Source organism: Salmo trutta, chromosome 15 (assembly GCF_901001165.1).
Source record: "Salmo trutta chromosome 15, fSalTru1.1, whole genome shotgun sequence".
Lineage (NCBI taxonomy): Eukaryota > Metazoa > Chordata > Actinopteri > Salmoniformes > Salmonidae > Salmo > Salmo trutta.
In genome coordinates this window covers 47,021,623-47,027,675 of record NC_042971.1, presented here as the reverse complement: position 1 = coordinate 47,027,675, position 6,053 = coordinate 47,021,623, and positions in this window count along the sequence as shown.

The window sequence follows — 6,053 nt, the reverse complement described above, 5'->3', positions numbered from 1 at the left end:
CACTTCTTTATTGACCGAGTCACTGGTGTTTCCTGCTTTAGTTTTTGCATGTAAGCAGAAACCAGGAGGATAGAATTATGGTCAGATTTGCCAAATGGAGGGCGAGGGAGAGCTTTGTATGTGTCTCTGTGTTTGGAGTAAAGGTGGTTTAGAGTGTTTTTCCCCCTCTGCTTGCACATTTAACATGCTGGTAGAAATTAGCCAAAACTGATTTAAGTTTCCCTGCATTAAAGTCCCCGGCCACTAGAAGCGCCGCCTCTGGATGAGCGTTTTCCTGTTTGCTTATGGCCGTCTACAGCTCATTGAGTGAGGTCTTAGTGCCAACATCGGTTTGTAGTGGTAAATAGACAGCTACAAGAATACAGATAAAAATTATGTTGGTAAATATTGTGGTCGACAGCTTATCATGAGATACTCTACCTCAGGCGAGCAAAACCTTGAGACTTCCTTACTATTATTATTCCTGCACCAGCTGTTTACAAATAAACACAGACTGCCACCCCTTGTCTTACCGGAGGCAGCTGTTCTATCTTGCCAATGCACCGAAAACCCAGCCAACTGTATGTTATTCATGTCGTCGTTCAGGCAAGTCTCGGTGAAACATAAGATATTACAGTTTTTAATGTCCCGTTGGTAGGATATACATGATCGTAGTTCATCTATTTTGTTATCCGATGATTGTAGGTTGGCTAATAGGACTGATGGTAAAGGCTGATTACCCATTCGCCGTCGGATCCTAACAAGGCACCCCGACCTACGTCCCGATATCTCTGTCTCTTTGTCCTGCGATTGACGGGGATGAGGGCCTTGTCGGGTGTCTGAAGTAAATCCTATGCGTCCGACTTGTTAAAGAAAAAATCTTCTTCCAGTACGAGGTGAGTAATCGCTGTCCTGAAATCTAGAAGATATTTTCGGTCATAAGAGAGGGTGGCAGAAACATTATGTACAAAATAAGTTACAAATAACGCGAAAGAAAAACATACACAATAGCACAATTGGTTAGGAGACCGTAAAACGGCAGCCATCTCCTTCTGTGCCATTGGAATACATGACTACCTCCAATTACCTCATACCCCTGAACATCGACTCGGTATTGGTACTCCCTGTATATAGTCATGTTATTTTTTTACTTGTTATTCATTGTTTATTTGTATAATTGTCACATTCTGACCAGTATGAGGGTTATTTTGTTAGTGTAGGCTGGTCAGGACGTGGCAGAGGGTATTTGGTTTATGTGGTTCGGGGTGTGTGTATTATGTAGAGGGTAGTTGATTTATGTATTCTGGGATTTTTTGGTCACTGCTCTGTTAGTCTATGTTCTTTCTAGTTAGTCTGTTTCTATGTTTAGTTTATTGGGGTGTGGACTCTCAATTGAAGGCAGGTGTTGTCTAGTTGCCTTTGATTGAGAGTCCTATATATTAGGGTGTGTTTGTGTTTGTAATTTGTGGGAGGTTGTCACTTGAATTGCTGTCTTGTGCCTTCAAGTCTGTCTTCGTCGTCCATCGTTTTGTTGGTATAAGTGTTTTCATATTAAAGTTAATTATGAGCACTCAACCCGCTGCGCCTTGGTCCATTCCTGACGACCGCCGTTACAATATTTTTATTCGGATCCCAATTACCGTTTGCCAAAGCAGCAGCTATTCTTTCTGGGTTCGACAAAAAAACACAAAACATGACAAGTAACATAACACTGATAGACAAGGATAGTCACACAAATTTAAAATACAAACAATACAACAACAAAAACAAAATGGTATGTTAGTGTGTCTGTGTGGCCTTGAATTTGTTTTGGACTTGAGGACTGTGAAGAGACCCCTGATGGCATGTCTTGTGGGGTATGTATGGGTGTCTGAGCTGAATGTGTCACGTCCTGACCATAGAAAGCTTTTATTTTCTATGGTAGAGTAGGTCAGGGCGTGACAGGGGGTTTTGTCTAGTTTATTTATGTCTATGTTGGTTCTAGTTTATTTTTTTTATGTTGGGGGTTTTGTCTAGTTTATGTATTTCTATGTGGGGTTCTAGTTTCTATGTTGTTTTTTGGGATGATCTCCAATTAGAGGCAGCTGGTCATCGTTGTCTCTAATTGGGGATCATATTTAAGTTGTTGTTGTTTTTCCCACTAGGTTTTGTGGGAGATTATTTTAAGGTAGTGTATGTTTCACCTCTTCGTCACGGTTTGTTATTTTGTTTAGTAGTTTATTTGTATGTCTTGCATAGTTTCACAGTTTTAATAAAATGTGGAACGATACACACGCTGCGCCTTGGTCCCATTCTTCAGACAGCCGTTACAGAATCTCCCACCACCAAAGGACCAAGCAGCGTGGTAAACAGGAATGGACATGGGAGGAAATATTGGACGGGAAAGGACCCTGGAGGCAGGAAGGGGAGTATCGCCGTCCAAAGAAGGAGATTGAAGCAGCGAGAGCAGAACGCCAATATTACGAGGCGTTATACCATCAAGGCAAGCACGAGAGGCAGCCTCAAACATTTATTTGGGGGGGGGGGGGGGGCACACGGGGAGTTTTGTGGAGTCAGGTTTGGGACCTGAGCCAACTCCTCGTGTTTACCGTGGAGAGCTGAGGGGTGAACCAGAGCCAGTCAGGGAGATGAGTGAGGAACTCGACTCAAGATTTCGGAGAGAGGTGTTGGCATTGAGAGCGCTGCAGAGTAGGCGTGCTGAGGAGCGTGACACCAGTCCGGTGTCATATGCACCAGTTTCATGCATCTGGCCTTCAGTGCGCCTCCCCAGTCTGGTACGTCCTGTGTCTCCTCCATGCACTCGCTTTAGGGAGCGTATGACCTGTCAGGCACCATGTTTTGCGGTGATACGCACGGTGTCTCCAGTGCGCATTCACAGCCCAGTTCGTCCTGTGCCAGCGCCCCGCACTTGCCGGGCTAAAGTGAGCATCCAGCCAGGACAGATTGTGCCAGCCCTACGCTCCAGACCTCCAGTGCGCCTCCACAGCCCAGTACGCCCTGTGCCTGCTCCTCGCACTCGCCCTGAAGTGCGTGTCACCAGTCTGGGGCCACCGGTCCCGACTCCACGCACTAGGCCTCCAGTGCGCCTGCCCAGTCCGGGATGTCCTGTTCCTGCTCCCCGCACTCGCCCTGAGGTGCGTGTTACCAATCTGGCGCCACCTGTGCCAGCCCCACGCATCAGGCCTCCAGTGCGCATTCCCAGTCCAGAGCTTCCGGCGACAGTTCCCAGTCCGGAGCTTCCGGCGACAGTTCCCAGTCCGGAGCTTCCGACGACAGTTCCCAGTCCGGAACCTCCTGAGACGGCCCCCAGTCCGGAACCTCCTGAGATGGCCCCTAGTCCGGAACCTCCTGAGACAGCCCCCGGTCCGGAGCCTCCGGCGACAGCCCCCGGTCCGGAGCCTCCGGTGATGATCCACGGTCCGGTGACATGAAAGCGGAGGGATCAGCTGGCGGAGCGGGGGTAACGCCCCAAACCCGAGCCGCCTCCTATGCAGGAGGATCCGCGGGATGTGAAGGTTCTTCGTCCTGCACAAGAGCCGCCACCGACATTAGACACCCACCCTAACTCTCCCTGTTTTTTTTTTTGTTGTTGAAGGTTGTGCGTTCGGAGTCCGCACCTTTGGGGGGGGTACTGTCACGTCCTGACCATAGAAAGCTTTTATTTTCTATGGTAGAGTAGGTCAGGGCGTGACAGGGGGTTTTGTCTAGTTTATTTATGTCTATGTTGGTTTCTTTTTTCTATGTTGGGAGTTTTGTCTAGTTTCTGTATTTCTGTGGGGTTCTAGTTTCTGTATTTCTATGTTTTTGGGGGGGATGATCTCCAATTAGAGGAGCTGGTCATCATTGTCTCTAATTGGGGATCATATTTAAGTAGTTGTTTTTCCCACTAGGTTTTGTGGTTGATTATTTTGAGGTAGTGTATGTTTCACCTCTTCGTCATGGTTTGTTATTTTGTTTAGTAGTTTATTTGTATGTCTTGCATAGTTTCACAGTTTTAATAAAATGTGGCACGATACACACTCTGCGCCTTGGTCCCATTCTTCAGACAGCCGTGACAATGTTATTTGATTATGCAGACAATCTGGAATTTTCATTACAGTAATACTTCTCATAACTAGAAGAGAAGCAGTTAATCTATCGTCAACCAGGATAGACTGGCATGCATGTTGATGTTAGCTCTGTATGCGCAGTTAAGGGCAATGCCTGCTGTTCTGTTTTGAGCCAGCAGCAGCTTTACTAGTTCTTTCTTTGCTGCACTTGACCATAATACCGGACAGTAATCAAAATTGTGTGTATTGACATTCATATTGCACTGTACGGCTTTACCTAAGGATTGGGGATCAAGGATTGGGGATCAATGAAATGGGCTATCAGTCTACTCAATACCCAAGATATTTTTTTCCTAACATCCTCCTCAGAGTTATCAGACTCCAAAACATCCACACAGCATTGTTTTTCTTCTGGAATAGTGTTCAATACACATAGATTGACAATAAATGTGGCTCAATTCACAGTTGTTTCAAAGTCCTGCAATAAGAGCTATGATGCTAATGTTCTCTGGCTGTCACTGAGTAGACTGATAACCCAAATCATTGATCCACAATCCATAGAGGCTGTACAGTGAAATAACTATGCCCCCAATGCAATTCTAAACTCTAATACATCCAGTGTGATTTCAACAGATTTTTGTCAAATTAAACTTTTGTTGAATTTATATAAGAACATTTCAACCACGTTTAGCATGATCTATTCCAGTATGGCATGATTCCACTATTTGTATTATTTACATTTGACATTCATTGAGAGACCTTTATGTTGAAAGCAAACAGCAAATTCCACTGTTGTGGCTAATCTTTATTGTGGCTAGCTTCACATAGGTGGGTCCGACCACCATTAATCAAATAAGAACCGTTTTATAAATTAGGGGTATTTTAGATGATGCCACTTAGCTAGTTAGCTAGCTAACTACAGCTACTGAAACAGATTGTCGTTTTGCTATGTTTTTGGGGAAGAACATTGTTTGCATCCATCAGCTAGCTAGCTTTTTTTACGACCAGCACTGTCTCTAGAGCTTGGGTAAGTGTGTCTGCGCTCGTGCAGCAGCGGCATGGGCGCCAGGCACAACTTTACCAGCATCATAGCATACATATCGGTGAATCGTTGTGACATATGAAATACTAGTGATAGTGTAATCAATGTGTAATAACGTCAAAAATTAAATGTTAAATTATTATGTGACGTGCAGTCATATTCGGGTCCAGATTGGTCAACATAGTGTTATTTGACATGTATCTTTTTTGACACTCAAAGACCCAAATGGCGTTCCATACTATACAGTGTTTGTTTACATTTACAATGTTTACAAACATTGGAGAAAAACAAGCTTATATTTTGGGTTCTCATGGAGTGTGACAGTTTATAAGTTATATTATTTTATAAGTTAGCATTTATAAGTTATATTCTTCAAGAATCAATTGATATATCATTTAGTCCAAAAATGGATGTGGCAACTACAGATTGACCCTTTTAAGTCTGTCAAAAGTGTGCGAGTTTGAGCATATGTCCATTAGGTCTATGGATTTATTTTATCAGCATGAATTGGATTGAGCAATTAAAGCCCCACTTTTATTCCGTAGGCTTGGATCCGCACTATGCAGCTGTTACAAGAGCGCATTTTTCACTGACTGTCCACAGGTTTCTGATAGGCAGCTTAAACTTCTTGAACTGAACCATGGGTTCAGATACACATTTTAGATTTGTATACAGCCATGAACAACAACCACAATCCGTAAGGCGCAAATAGCTAAATGAGAAAGCAGCAGTATGATTCACATCAATGCGCTATGTAGATATCTATAATAAATGATATCCGTATCACCGTAGACTACACCACTGCTGTCATCCTTACCTCCAAGCGTTTATTCAAATTGGTTAATCTTTGGATGACGACAGCAGTCTCACTATTGGACGACATAGCTTGGACTGTAACCTACAAAAGCTTATTCCGGCTCTTTTCCCGCGATTGATCAAACTCATTTGGTGTGTCATCATAGTGGTCTCTGATTTGTGGTCAG